The sequence below is a fragment of the Camelus ferus genome, chromosome 34, assembly GCF_009834535.1.
Source record: "Camelus ferus isolate YT-003-E chromosome 34, BCGSAC_Cfer_1.0, whole genome shotgun sequence".
Taxonomy (NCBI): Eukaryota; Metazoa; Chordata; class Mammalia; order Artiodactyla; family Camelidae; genus Camelus; species Camelus ferus.
The window spans coordinates 10140949-10157374 of record NC_045729.1 but is presented as its reverse complement, the minus strand read 5'-3'; the positions used below and the strand labels follow the sequence as shown (position 1 = coordinate 10157374).

General features: G+C 35.9%; 1 protein-coding gene across 6 annotated transcripts in view; it reads left to right on the top strand.

The window, feature by feature from the left end:
* The first annotated feature begins 6191 nt into the window (after positions 1–6191).
* Positions 6192–16426, top strand: part of PIK3C2G (phosphatidylinositol-4-phosphate 3-kinase catalytic subunit type 2 gamma) — a 266459-nt gene continuing 256224 nt past the window's right edge. For all 6 annotated transcript variants that reach the window (XR_004317065.1, XR_004317067.1, XR_004317066.1 and 3 more), the window contains exon 1: positions 6192–6289. The gene's annotated coding sequence lies outside the window, so the exon portion shown is untranslated. The remainder of the gene's footprint in view (positions 6290–16426) is intronic.

The following is a 16426-nucleotide window of genomic DNA, read 5'->3' as shown; positions in this document are numbered from 1 at the left end:
TTTTCACATTTCATTGAGTACACCAGTAACTTGCCCATATCTCATTGAAAGGGAGGCTGGGAAACATGGCCTTTGACTGGCTGGCATTACTGTAGGAGGAGAGAGAGATACTGGGATGCAACCTGCAGCCTGATGCCAAAGATCCAGGTGTGCGCTTCTTTGCTCTTACCTATTCTCTCTCTAAACACACACCCATTATTATAAAGTCTGTTCAAAAACAAATGGAGGAGTGCAATGTTGGGGGTAGAGTGGTGAGCACAGCTGTATTCAAAAAAAAAAAAAAATGGCAGAACAGGGAAAGCACAGCTGTCATTTTTCAACCCAATGATCAAATCCTACCAGACAGGAATTTTAAACATTCCCTGCTCTGGCAGGGAAATAACTTCCTTGACCAGATCCTGATTATATTATCTGGAAGAAATTTCTTCACCCCTTGTCATTTATAGTTCCTGTTTTCTTGACTTTGGGGTATTCTTCTCTGTCCATTACTTCTGTCACCGTAAGGACTGGCTTGCCTGTGACCATCCTGTTTTCTATGCGTTGTTCTGGTGTAATATCAATATTCAAGGAATGCATTCTTTGCTCTAAATATGTATCCTTTCACTCTCAAAAGTATCTGATTACCTTACAACTATCTCCTTAAGAAAGAATTGGACACTATTTTCTCCTTGGAGACTGCACACATTTCTGAGCTATATTCTGCAAGGCCAGTCAGGAGGCTTCTGGAGTTGCTTTAAAGGTCAAACACACATTGTTTTTTTTGCAGATCAATACCATCCCTAAAAAACTCAGGTATGCTTTTGTTCTGGTTATTGACAGTCAGATCCACAGGCAAATAATCACCACCAGAGATCTAATCTAGAGAATGTTTCTGTGCTTGTAGACTATCTTCTTATACTCTCTGGTTTCTTTGTTCAGAACATTTTTGTTTTCCTTCAATTTACTGGTATATACTTTGATGCTCTCTGAAAATATTAGTTGAGGTAAGAAAGCATTACCCTTACTCTAACGTCTGAAACTAGAATGGATCCCAAATAACTGAGACGTTTTAATGTAGGCACTTGAGGTCACCAGGCCCTATTTGCTGCTAAAGCTGCTTCTTTTAAATCACGTCTTACAACCAGCCCAAGTACATCTCATCACAGAACTTGGCACAAGAACAAAGAGCCAATGTATACAAATATTCTGTGTTTTTTTTTTTTTAATGTTTTGAGTTTTTCCAAACAATTCACAGAAGTTACACGTTCCTTTGGCAAGTAGTCTACCTTTTTAAGGATTGCAAGAGACAGTTTTACCACATGTCTCATCATGATATAAGAAAGATCACCACTTTCCAGCCTGCGATATTGGGGTTCTTGCCACCCACTACTCAACTAATACACCAATGCGTCATTTTTTTCATTATGGTGGAGTTCCACTTCTAGTAACCAAAGTATGTTTTATTTAAGAAAAAGATGTTATTTTTAAAAAGCAAAAGAGTCTAAAATCCAGCATTTTAAAGAAGATAAAAATGCATGTCTCATAATAATTCAGGGGTAGTTGGTTCATTATTAGCAGAGCACCTGACACTCTCAACATGTGACTCCTATCTCTGGATTCAGGGAAGCTTTTCAACCTTTGCCATCACATAGTGATCAGAAACAGGGAAATCAGAAGAGTACTTGATGCTCTATCCTTTTTGGGACAAAACCCAGAAGTACCAAATGTAACATCCATTTAAATTCTGTTATCTAGACCTTACATACGTGCTCATACCTCTCAATAAGAGGGGCTGAGAAAGGCACTCTTTAATTGCATAGCATTGCATACAACTATAATGTAATTGTATGTGGCCAGTTGCAACTCTACTATAGGGAGAGGTTAAGAACAGATATTGCACAGCAATTCACACTCTGACACGTTACCTGTTATTCAGAAACAAATCTAAATACTTCAAGCAGGACAGAAAGATTAGCACAGAGAATAAAGTACTTTCAAAAATAATGGATGGAAGAGCCAAAGTTGTGGGCTCTGGACTGCAACAGAACACCACAGAAGTGATACATCCAGGGACTGAGGCCACCACTGGAATCAGTGAGTAAAAGCGTTCTACTGTAAAAGCAATTCCAGAATCACAAAGCTGGGAATTAGCTGTCATCACTACTCTTCCAACAGCTGCCTCTCGACACAGAGAGACGTGAAGAATGTGCACTGGAGTACAGCTTTAGAAACCAAGACTTTGCTTGCTAGTAGGAAACAAATCCAAAGCAACTCAAATATTTCTCGCTTCCACCTTCTAAAATCTGTGCAGATACATTTCGTTGGTAGAACTAACTCTTCCTGACTCGGCTGCAAAGGCATATGGGAAGTGTCACTTTAACCTTTTCAGAATCTCCAGTCAGATGAATACATGAAGAAATAGGTTGGAATGGTGTTTAATGAGCCAATCCACAGCATCATCAGGGCTGCTAGTCAACAATGGACACCCCAGCAGAGCAGACAGTGCTAAACTATTATTCAATTACAACCGGAAACCCTTTAATGAACCTTTCATTGGTATTTATTCTTAAGTAATTGAATCATCCTTTAAAATAACTGGATTAATTTCACCAAAAAAAAGGTCAAGAAAGTCAGTTTGTGCAAGGTTTGGAAATATCAATTTCTTGCTCCTTTACAGTAGACTTCAAACAAATACCATTTTTAAAGGTCTGAAAGTTCTATCTTTGTAACATGGATGGACCTGGAGATTGTCATTCTAAGTGAAGTAAACCAGAAAGAGAAAGACAAATACCATATTATAACACTTACATGTGGAATCTAAAAAAAAGAGACAAACAAACTTATTTACAAAACAGAAACAGACTCATAGACAAAGAAAACAAACTTACGGTTACCAGTGGGGGAGGGGGATGGGAAGGGATAAATTGGGAGTTTGAGATTTGCAGATACTAATATATAAAAAATAGATAAGCAAGTTCTTACTGTATAGCACAGGGAACTATATTCAATATCTTATAGTAACTTATGGTGAAAAAGAACATGAAAACGGATATATGTATGTATATGTATGACTGAGGCATTATGCTGTACACCAGAAACTGACACAACATTGTGAACTGACTACACTTCAATAAATATATATATATAGACTTCATAGTCTATTGATTCGCTTTTTCCCTTCTCCCAAGCTAAAGTGAATGAAAGAATAAACAATTTGCTTTTAATACAGCAGCAATGCAGCTAGCACTTAATTTTAAAATAACTTGATCAAGACATTTCCCTTTTTCAGTCACCTAATATTTAAAATAGGAATACAAAAATAACACTATCATATCTGCAACTACCTTTATTTGTTTTTCAAAGAGGTGCTAACAAGGCTGAAGTCACTCTGCTAAGAAACACAGTGAGGGGTGGAAAGTTGTGCGGTCCCCCCCTGTGATAGCAAGGGCCGTGCCAATCTTGTTCACCACACTGTACCCAGCACCTAGTGGCTGCTACACACCCACAAGATACTGTACACAAATTCTTGACTTACTATGTGAGGTCCTACTTTCAAAACAGTTTCTACAAATAATGTTAGGAAAATAATGAAGGGTAAGGAAAATGCTGGCTACATATAGCAGTCTCAAGGTTCTGGATCATAACTCTTTGTAGTCAGCTTTAAAGGTGACCTAAATTTTGTCCTACTGGCAAGGGCACTGTTGAAGATTCTTTCTCAGGTTTGAGGCAAGACTGCAGGCTGACTAGCCAGGACATTTAAAGAACTTATCTTGGAATGTGTGTTCTGACAATTAAGTCATTCTGAATAAATAAGTTAAACTGACTATGGAGTGGGGGAAAACATTAAAAAAATTAGTAGGTTGTATGTACTTGGACATTGATTTCTTTTTTTTAACTTTTTTTTATTGAGTTATAGTCATTTTACAATGTTGTGTCAAATTCCAGTGTAGAGCACAATTTTTCAGTTATACATGAACATACATATATTTATTGTCACATTTTTTTTTTCGCTGTGAGCTACCGCAAGATCTTGTATATATTTCCCTGTGCTATACAGTATAATCTTGTTTATCTATTCTACATATGCCTGTCAGTATCTACAAATTTTGAACTCCCAGTCTATCCCTTTTCACCCCCCTCAACCCCGGCTTGGCAACCACAAGTTTGTATTCTATGTTTGAGTCTGTTTCTGGGACATCGATTTCTTAATGCAACAAGCAGGAAAGTTTTAGGAAGCTATTCACCATGACACTTAAAATTCTTGTTTCTAACAGTTTTTAACTTTGCATCTTAACAATGACATGCATAACAAAATAACCTAAAGTAACATTAACACAACACAGAGAAAATGAAATAAGCTGACACTGTCAAGATTGTCTTTTTTTCCTAAAAGATATGCAAGTTCAGTGTTGAGGCTGATCATTTTGTCTTAAATGCTTTGCTGGAAAATGAACAGACTACTATGGAGAAGAGAAGGCAGAGCCACGAAAAAATAAATTATAGAAATAGCACAGTTGTCCGTCTGATTTTATTTTTAATTAAAAGTTCCACTAAAATAGGTAAGCATACGGGTTAAATAAGGAAATAGATGGTGCTGAAGGGCATATTTTCAAAGAGGACAAAGTACAAGGTACATTTTGGTACCTTTTCTTGTTAATAAATAAGGACTATCAAACTGGGCTAACCCTAATCTTTCAGTTTTACCAAGATTAGATTGTTCCTTTTCAAACCTGACCAGCTCTCTTAGCTTCTCTTCCAAAATGTGTTATGAGTCTACCATAACATAAGAGATTGGTAGGGGCAAAAATTTCCAACTTTTCAAGGGTCTATTTTCTTAAAAATTAGCAGCACCTTCTAGGAATTAATTTAAAGAGAGAGTAAATGTTTAGCATAGATGATTGAGGAAAAATCAATACATGTCAAGCTATTTTTAAGCCCCTCTATCTCCTCAGAGTCTCAAGGTTAAGAATTGCAATCTAGGCTATTATTAAAACATAAAGATGCAATAGTTTCCCTGCATCACCAGCCTCCATGTTTACTTAGCTTCCACTCTGTCTTAACCCCTCATAACCCGTGCAGCTCTATAAGGAATGGCGTGCAGGGGAATGTATGGTTTTGAGGCTTTCATGTTATAAATATCTTTTCTTTTTTTAATTTTTAAAAATTTTTTGCTTTTTTGCAGTGGAGGAGGAGTAATCAGGTTTATTTATTTATTTTTAGAGGAGGTAGTAGGGATTGAACTCAGGACTCTGTGCATGCTAAGCACATGCTCTACCACTTGAGCTATACCCTCCCCGACATGTATCTTTTCATAAGCAGCACTGAAAGTAAATGTAATTTTTAATTTTCTGTTCTCTATCCTTCCATTCAAAAAGATCAATCTTAAAAAAAATGGATATAAAATTAAAAGCAAGGAGAAAAGAGAAAAAGATGAGGATCCAATGATATATTTGAGTAACAAAAAAGTGACCCGATGTATTTTTGGTTCCTAAAACTTTCCCCAATAAAGCAAGCATGCTTCTGGCTGAACCTAGTTCTGGGATCCAATCAGCTAAGGTTATGCATTGCCCCCAAATCTCCACACATTGTGCACTTTCAACAGCAGTAAACCAAAACAACAACAAACTACACACATCTATTTTCTTGCTAACCTTGTAAACATTCCTTTTTGTTTCTTTCAAATATGATTACATAAAAAATTATTTTTAACTTGAAATTACTGAGTCCTGAGATTGAGCAAAAAAAAAAAAAATTAACATTTTCCTAAACTAGAAAAAAAGTGAATATATTAAATCCTAATTAAATAAAGAAAATAACTTGACAGTTAAACTCACAGAATGGCTGGGGTAGCTAGCATGTTCTAAGACTCAACTCTGATTCTGTGGATTGAAACCACTGGTTCCCCGTCCCCATCCACTCCCACATCCAAAGGCATGGTAATCTGAGCAAAAGTACTTTGAGAGGAACTATGTTCACCTTACACATTTTTTTCAAAAATATGTTTTTGTTTGTATATTGCTGTTCAATGTCTTCAGGCACAAATTCTGTTTAGCACAGGGGAGCTAATTCATTGTTAAGTTTTTGGCTTAAATCCTGTATTCATTACATACACTCCTTTTTTTCCACATAACCCTCCAGGGTTTGATGAAAAATAGATTCCTAAACATGCCCAACCTGCCGAACAGGAATCAAAGCTTCCAGTAGAAGCATAATCTCCCTTGAAATAGAAGTGTTTCAGCTTGTATGAGCATATTTCACTCTTGGGGAAGAAATGAGATCATGTTTCGTTTCAGGAGGAAGTATGCTTCAGGTAAGAGACTGAAACAAATAAACTTTCTATATACTTAACCAAATACATAGGAGAATATTTGAATTCAAATGTATTGTTGCGGCAAAGTAGCTCTTTAATTATATTGTGAAACTTTAACGGTAGACGAGTTTCAATTCTGAGTAGGTCTGTAAATATTCTCCAGAAAATAGATCTTTCCTGACGAACTGATTGATACCTTGATTATCCCTTCTCCCCCTTTCTCCTCCCTTTCTCCCTCTACAACTGATCCTGTAGATTGCATTGATATTATTCCCTGTATATCATCTAACCACTCACTTTCACAGAGTCTTGAGCTAATTCAATCACGTCTGCTGGGAGATGTTTTTCCTTAATGCACATTTTCTTTAATGTCTTGAAGCTAATGTCTTTAGTCTAAAGACAGCGTACTGATGATAACTCCCAAAAAGAACTTCTTATAAATGAAGGGCAGATATTCTTAACGCACGGGCTCCAAACTGACAAGAGTTCCTGTTGGAGGACGCAGCTGCCTTCTTTCTGTTCTGTCACTCCACGCTGGGCTTCTGCCCTGTTCAGTCCGCCTACCTCTGTTTCAGCAGCTCACTGAAGGTCAGTGTGAACAGGGTATGTGGCCCAACTGCCCCCTTACTTTCTTACCTGGCAAACAACTAAATTTCTGATTCTTGGGATTGAAGATGGAAATGATATACTCCACTTTTTAAAAAAAACAATCATAAGGTTCCTTGTGCATAGTATTCAACTTTTAAAATGCATTATCTAATTGTAATATTGCGTATCAGGTAACAGAGAGAGGGAGGCTAAAAAACACATCACTTACATTATAAATAACGCTATCTATGTCGTTAGTAACATCAAGAGCTTGGATCTGAATCAAGGTTTTCTTACTCTGATTCAAAGGCTTTTTCCACGACATGCTACTCATACTCCACACAAGGGTATCTGCCATTTGTGCCACGTGGAAAGCAAGTTTGGGAAATGAGCATGAGGAATGAGCATGGTGTTTGAGCTGGGAGGAAACAAGATAGCTTCATCTAGCTCCTCTAGAAAAGGATCATATTAAGTAGATGAGTTCCCGAATTGACTGAATAAGCTGAATGTTGCCAGGGTGAGCCTTCGGTCGGTGATTCCATGTTTTTTTCTGTCAGAGCTGGGATCGTTTTGGTGGTGAGGAAGCCCTCTTCAAGTAAGCAAAAAGCAGAGTATAATTCTCTTGGAGCTTAAAAATAAGTGACAAAACAGTCATTTCCTATCTAGAAAAGTACTGCATTATATTTCTAACTGAATTTTTACTTTTCTCCTAAATGTATGATCTGATGAAATGATATAGAATCATAGCAAATAATGAATCATTATAATTATTTGGGCATAAATTTATTTTAACTGTTATCAGCTGTTAGCAATAGTCCTTTTATGACATAATTTGTCCATTTTAAGTTATTTTTTGTTGGATGGAATATTTTCAAGAATTATTTTCAACTACAGAATAAGGGTGATGCGTGTCTTTGAACTTCTCTTACACAAAATGCTTCTTGACAACTTTATATTGTATTTCTAGATATTTTCCATCTTTATTGTGATTCTCCTTGAGTTATTTAGAAATGTTCTTGAAGTTGAAAACATATGCATTCTTTTGTAAATTATCTTCTATTTACTAATATTTAACTACATTGGGGTTAGAGAGAATAGTCTATGTAATACTGACTTTGAATTATGTTAAAAGTAGCCAAATCTATGGTAAATTCTCCTAAGTTATACGTGTCCATGAAAAGAATGTGTAATTTCCATTTACTGAATGCAATATTCTATGTGTTCATTACATCAAGCTTGCTTTTTTTCAAATCTTTTATATGCTTAATAATATTTTTGTCTAATTGATCTATAAATCATGTGAGATTGTTTTTACATCCTTTCATTATGAAGGTGGATTTGTCAGTTTCTCTTGTAGCGCTGTGATGTGTTATGGCATAAATGTCGAAGGAATTCTTTTTAGTATGTATCTGAGATACCCACCTGGCAAACTGCATCTTTTACTTCTATAACGTGCTCCTCTTCACCCCCAGACATGCTTTTTTGCTTGCTTGTTTTTTGTTTTTTGGCTGGTAAGTCTGTTTCATCTGTTTTAAATATAACTACAGTTTTCTGTTGCTCTTCTTATTATATGCCCGGGATATCATTTTCTGTCCTTTTAATTTTAAGCAACCTTTATCCTTGTGTTTCTGGCATGTCTTCAGTAAACACAATTGGCATCTCCACCCCCCCCTTTTTTAAAACAATGTAACAATTTAGAGATTTTACATGGTATATTCAGACCACTTACATTTCTGTGTTTCTCGTATACACTTTTTCATTTCTACCATTTTGGAGAATGTTTATATTTGTACCATTTTCTGTTTTTCCTGCCACCATTGGATCTTCTTCCTAACTGATCGAGGGTTATTGTTGATTTTCTGGGGTTTTTTTTTTCCATTTCCTTTTCTCTTTCTACTGGTAGATATACCCTCTATTATCTTAGTGGTTACATCTAAAAATTTAAGATGCATTCTTGAAAAATCTAGTTATCTATATCTGTATTTCCTCCTGGACAATACAAGTAACTTTTAAAAATTTGGATCACCTAATCCCAACTTATATACCCTTGTGGTCTAGTATTTAATTATATCTTATTTATTTTGATCTCTATGTTAGAAATTACTATTATTTATACAGCCAATGTTAACTTAGAATTATCCGCATATTTACTACAATCTGTATTCACCATTCTGTTATGAGAACATGATCTTGTTTTGCTCTGCTTCTTGAAAGACAGGCTATGTTCCTCATCTGATTTTTTTTCCTGATCATACTGGTTTCCTCTTTAGTTGTGATATTTTGACTTAGGTCCCATTCTGATCACTTTCTTATAATTGCGCTTCTTTGAATAGGAGTAATTCTTTCTGAGACTTCTTGAAAATTTTTGTGGTAGGGAAACCAGGAAAATCAGCTGTGTGAGCAGACAGCCTGGATTCAGATCTGTTGTTCTGGAATACTTTCTCATTAACAATCCACCTTTTGGGTAAACATCCTCTGGGAATAGAAAGACATTTACCTGGCTCAAGGTGAAGGTCAGAATGTCACAGTCAGATGGGCCAAAGACATTTGCTCTTCAGCTGATTGAAATCAGTGTCACTAGTTTTTCTCCTCTCTTTTGAAACTAATAGCCTATTGTCTAAAAGCACACAAGGGGGGTTTGCACATTTGCTCACTTAGCCGCCCTTTTCCTCAGTTATTTGGAGAATTCTCTTTCTTAGGGTCTTCGTGATAATGTTCTTCTCCCACAGTATTGAGTTAATTCTATAAGCATCAGATTGGTTATTCACTGTGTGTGTGTGTGTGTGCGCGCGCACACGAGTGCATGTGTGTGAGTCTGTATGTTTGTATATACACACACATGACTGTGTATTTAACTTTCAAGAAGAAAAAGGTTTTATCCAGAGAAATGAGTGATATGTGTGTTTTCCTTTGATCTGTCCTCTGACCACTTGGGCTCTGGCTGAACCCCCTCAGAGATGCCTATTTTCTAGCTTCCAATGAGCTTTCAATTTACCCAAGTTTAAGGAGCTAATAAGTGGAATAATTCCATACATCCATACCTAGTGTCAGACTATCTAAATACATTATTACACACACATACATGCACGCACACACACCCGTGCCTAAGCAGGTGCGCACACATCTTCAGCAAAAACTTCTGTCAGGAGGTTTTGAATCCACCTGAAACTTCTGGTGATTTTATACAAGCATTCTGTACCCTCTTTGATGCAACTGACCATTATTAACCACCTCCTGCTACTACTTTATAGCTCATTATTTTCACTTGGTTGGAGCCGCAGACTTGAAAAAAGGAAAAAAAAAAAAAAACATTCAAAATTACCTGCCTGTATGGTTTTCAAGACTTTCAGCACCATTCACAGTAATGTCTCCAGTATCTAGCATGGTGACTGTTCTAGTAGAACAGGTGTTCAATAAACTCTTATTTTATGAATAAAAGGCTACAAACTCTGATTGCCTCAAAGAGCAGAACTCACACCCAGAGGTATAATTTTTTTTGATCTTAGAGACAGAAAATAGGGTAGTGACCTTTTTTCTAGCTTTCATAAGTCTTACCTTAATTTTCCCTTTCACCGAGTGTTCACATATCTGTCCTTTTTACTGGTGGTGAAACAGACTTTAGTAAGTTGTCATTTCCCTATTTGTGTTAATTTCCATTAATCTGTAATAATTTCTAATGACTTTGCCAACTAAGTATCTTTGCTATTTCAAATTATTTTTAAACCCCTAATCTGAGAATTACCAAATGATTTTCTATTGCTAAGTGTGACAACTGAATAATACATACACTATTGCTCAAAATCATAAAACCATAAGTAGTATTCAAAATAAAAATCAAGGCTAAAAACCTCCTTGATATGTATTTTGGAAGCACAGTACTTGGTTTGCGAATCTTTATAGTATATTACTCTGTAATTAATGTCTTCCCTCATGCTTTAGGTTTACAAGTGACTACAAATCAATCATTTCTTATACCAGTTTTCCAAAAGATTACAGCAAAATCACTGGCATCAAGAGTGGGCTGTTGAGTTGATCTTTGTAAATATAGTAATTTTTTTCTGATTAAGAGTTGATCCCAACTCTTCCACTTCCTATTTTTAGGAACTCCACAAGATGTTTACAATTTTTGTGTCTCACTTCCCTCCAAAATGAAGTTAATAATAATGTCTACTCACAGGACTGCCATGAGGCTTAAGTTCTGTATGAGGATTAAAGAGGTTAAAAGTAGAAAGCAGTTAGAATAATGCCTTGCACATTCTGTTAGCGCTCAGTGAATGTTTGCAAATGTGATTATTAAATTATATATTTTTCTTTCTATTCAGCATTTTCCAGAACATATTCTGAAGGACAATCTTGCAGAAAATATTAATGAGAGTGACTGGAAGAGGTGTGGCCATGTCTGGGCTTGCCTTTTCCTGTTAACAGGATGTAAAGTTGGGTTTGTGGTCTAGTCTGCATTAATCCTTATGCCTCATTCTCTGCCTACCACTGACCCCTGTGCTCTACTCAACGGATGCACATATGATTTAAGTCTGGTCAATCCAATTCTTGCTCCAAAATTTTAACCAGATGGTTACTAATAGAACTCTCAATAACAGAGACTTAAATAAGGAAGGGGGATCTATATATTGGTTGCAATAGACAAAGAAAACAGCAGCCACTACTGTTTCATTCACATCTACATTCTCATAGTCTCGATTTTTCAGAATAATTGGTTCTCTCTAAATACCACTAGGCTGTGTTTGTGGAGTCCCCACCAAGTGTCATATTTTAAGGGCTATCAGGGTTGGGTCCAAGGACTTCCTCCCTTCAGGGCTGGTGTCATACTCTCTGAGTGTCTATGTCCTCCCCTGAAACAGGCTTCACTCCCACCAGACCATTTCCCCCAAAGTTGTTACATCAGAGCTGGAGGCTGACTTTCCGTTGTCTTATTTATTCCTAAGACACACTCAGAGGAATTCAATGAATTACTGTTATGACTGCTCTGTCATGTTTGGGGCTGAAAACTTAACAATACTTAGGAATCAAAGGATTCCTGAAACTTGGTTTCAATGATCTGCACAAAATTATCTCTGATGTATTGCACATTCTAAAGAATAACATACCCAATATATAAACCTTAACTGTATCCTTTATGAATTTTACTTCTACTTTTTCTGAGGCAAAATAAGCTTACCAATGTGCTATAAGAAATTCCCCCAAACAAAATGAAGACTGCATCTATTAAAGTCATTCTCATATAATACCATATTATAAATTTATGTCTATGGAGTACTTGAGGGCAAGAGCTGTGTTTTATCATTTTTATATTCCCTGTGCTTGGCACGATACTTGACATAATATATTTTAAAATGGGGTCTGAATAAATAAACATGCAAATGAGCACATAGATGTATGAATAAATGAATTGATTTATTCAAGTCAATATCTCAAAAATAAGCATAAGTGACAGCTTCAAATTTTCCATACACAAAAAGCTTTAGGCAGTCTAATAGGAAGTGAGCCTTCTATAGGATTATACATGATTAAGGAAATGTCAACTGTTCACATAAAAAGGCACCAGACAGAGACTACCTGGAAATTAATGTTTTTCCCAAGCATCTCTTGTTTGCACTTCAGTGAAAATTGTCAGAGATCACAAAAATAATAATATGTTTACCTTACCATTTGCATCCAAATTAGGAATTTAAAAAGTAAGGTAATGCAAATTTTATACATAATATGGTTTAATTATATATATATATATATAGTTTATAAATATATAGTTGTGATCTTCTCTGTATTCATTCAGAAAATTGAGCTAAGAAAGAGTGTTTGTATGTGTGTCTGCATGATATATACAATTTGCTCAGAAGATGCAGAGAGATGGGAATTTTAGACCACAAGTCTAACTCAGAGTCTTCTCAAGACCCAGGTTAACTGCTATAGCTCCAAGGGTTTACCCTCCACCGTACTGAAACACACACGGTTTAGCCTGATTAGACTTTGACATGTCTTATGTTGACACAATCTTTATCTCCCACGACATTAATACATATTTTAGAAACTGGTACATGTTCAAGGACTACCCTTTGTAACCTGAAGTAAAGATCATTTTCCATCAATTTCATAATGTATTCCCTTCACTCTCCTCTCATCTTGCCCCTGCAGATATACTTATTCAGTAACATAGCCAGGACTTTTTGGCTCAAGAACAGGCATTTTCAGGAAGGTTCTTTGTTCTTTTGTAAAATAAACATTTTTGCTCCCATTCTGAACATTGGGCTATTTGGATGACATCTGCAACTTAGCAGATTTAGAAAGAGGAAACAGCTGGCAGGGGCAGCCCTTTCTCTGCTAGGTACCCAAATTTTTCCTGTAACTTGTGCTTTGAGGACAATTGAGCAATTAATCCTCAATGAAAACAGATCTCTTGAAAGTTGAACTGATGAGAAAGTTACAAGCAATTGCAGAATACTAAGTTGTCATTACTAACACCTTTTAAACACCCCTGTTTGAATTTAGCTGAACTTACCAACAAAGAATAGAGGACCTTTTTTGTGTGGTTCTAGTCCACGATTTTCAGATCCATTTGGGAAGCAGCTTCCAGTTATCGTGCTGTGTTGATTTTCTATTGCCACTGTAACAAAGGATCACAAACTCAGTGACTTAAAAACAACCACAAATTATTATCATACAATTCTGTAGGTCAGAAGTACAACACAGGTGTTGTGCTAAAATCACAGTGCTGGAAGGGCTGTGCCCCTTTCTGGAGGCTTCCACGGGGAAATCGATTCCCTTACCCTATCTCACTTCTAGAGGCTGCTCACATTCCTTGGCTCATGGCCTCCTTTCTCCATCTTCAGAGCCAATAAAAGCATGTTGAGTCCTTGAATAACGCTCTGACCTTCTCTTCTGCCTCCTCTTCTACTTTTAAGGATCCTTGTGATTGTACTGAGTTTACACAGTACATAAGATTATCTATACAATTCCCACTTTAAGGTCAGCTGGCTAGGAAACTTAACCCCATTTGCAACCTTAATTCCTCTTTGTCATGTAACCTAACATATTCACAGGTTCCAGGGATTAAGATATGGGAATGCTGGTGGTGGGAAGGGATAATTCTGCCTACCTCAGAGATTTTTTCTATAGTTCAGCAGAGTCTTATTTAAATCAGGAACCAATAGCCATTCCTTCTCAATTACAACATAATTGTGCTACGATGTATGTATGTACAGTTCTGTCTGAAAGTCCAGGTATATGACTTTTAGTTGTTTTATATGACTTCATAATGCAGAGTGCAGCGTTTACCAGCTGGCACTAAATAATGTTTTTGTTTGTTTACAAACTAAGAAATAGTCTAGCTTCTAGATTGTGATGGTAAAGAACAGATATAAAATTATTAGAAACTCCTTAAAATCACCATATTTAATATTGATAAAATGGATCTGGGAGAGGTTTTTATTTTTATTACATTTTCTATGTGAATAAGCACTTCTCATTCTCTTTTATCTTGTGATAATGAGATTTTTCAGACAGGTCTCTAACCCATTTCAAGATTCAGAGCTGTGAGAAATGCATGGGAAAATATTGTTATTAATAAAAATTTAAAATTTTTTCATTCTTTTCCATAAAAATAGTCTGAGTTGAGTTAACGCTGTTGCACTGCCTAAATTCAGGCATGCTCTGGATGTCAATGAGTATGGCATTACCACCCATATGCCCCCCTTTAACCCCTGTTTAAAACAAATCTGTGAACACAAACCCTGAGATGTTGGGTAAATTGATGCACTTTTCTGTGCCTCAGTTTCTTCATTTGTTAAGTGGCAGTAATAACATCGCAGGTTGAGATGGTATGTTAATGCATGCAAACATGTTCATGTATGAAGAGCAGGAGCTCAGAGTAAGTGCTCAGAAATGTTAAGTATCATTATCATTAAAAACAACAAGCTGGTGCAGTTTAAATGAATCTTTAATTTCAGCATTAGACTACTGATACATCATTTAAAGATTTACTTTATGGCTCTAGAAAATTTAAAAAAATAATTTAAAAACACTCAGTTCTTTTGAAACCACCAACAATTGTAAAAGCAATTTAATATAAACACATTTACAGTATTCAAGCTAAGACAGAGCAGGCTAGGCTAAGGAAGACTGGAACAGGATATTAACTATGGTTGTCAGAATTACAGTCATACCTGCTGACAAATTCTGAGTTCCATGACAGAGATAGATGAAAAAGTATTTTTGCTTTAATGAAACATAGTTTTCACCACTAACATGGAGATAAAGAAATGGCAATTCTTGAAAAAAGAGATTATAGCTAGCAAATGTGATAATTCATGTGATCCATGAATCAGAACAGTTTGGAATGGCATTTTATAGGTTAATTTTCTGGTTAACACTTCCTTCTATACCCATTTTATTTACATCTCTTAAATCTATCAATTCAATTTCTTTAGTGAAGTATAATAAATCAAATTAATTTATTCCTCTGGTGATTATATGAGTTGTAAGTAAATCTTCAGTGCCAACATAATAATAATCAATTGCCATTGCAAAACACATTGATAAAAAAATTGATAGAAAATACCATGATAGGTAATGATGATCATAATTATCCTTTAAAATGTTTTTGTCTTTAACACACACACACATATAATTGTTAAGGGAATTAGTAAATCCATAAAAGTGACACAAATACTTTCCAATTTCATTTTCTTACAACTCAATTTTAATAATTTATTAAATTATTTTTTAAAAAAATACAAATGAGCACTACCATGAGTGAAGAGTGATGCAAAGTACCAGGTACCGAATTTTAAGTGAGAAAGACTAACACTGCCTAATGATCTAATGGGGAAGAGAAATCTTACATATGTAACACCTACACATTTTCCTGAGGCAATAGGAAACCAATGAATAGCTATATCCATGGCAGATACATGGTTAGTCTCTTAAATATATCGCTATACTATAAAAGATGGATTAGAGGACACAAGAATGGATTGTAGAAGCAGTTTCAGGGACAATGCAACATTGCAGGTGAGAAGATGAAAACTTCAGATTAGGATTGTGGCAGTGGTAGACAGAAAGAGGAAGATTTCCTACAGAGACTGGTGGGTTTTTGGATATAGAAGAATAAAGGTGAGAGAAGATTGAAAGATAAAACGCTGGGTTCTGATCTAAGTGACTGAGTGGATGGTTCAGCCATTTTCTGTCACGAAGGACCCTGGAACAAGAGCAGAATCCTGGGTGAATTATGGTTTTGGACTTTCTCTTGGAATTAAAAAAATTTCCAAGTGAAGATACTGAGTAGATAATAATAAGAATGGTCTAGGTTTGAGTCATTGGCATAGATGGTAATTTAAACCACAGGAGGTAGGAGATAACTTCCGAAGAGAATAATCAAGAAGAAAAGAAGCTCTGAAGGGTCAGGTAGAAAATGAGTGAAAGGCATTTTCACTCTTTGAGAGTCTTTGAGTCTTTGAGAAAATGCTAACAAAGAACTAAGAGAGTACAGTGTCACAGACAGCCAGTGCAGGACAGAACAAAAAAATTTAAAATAAG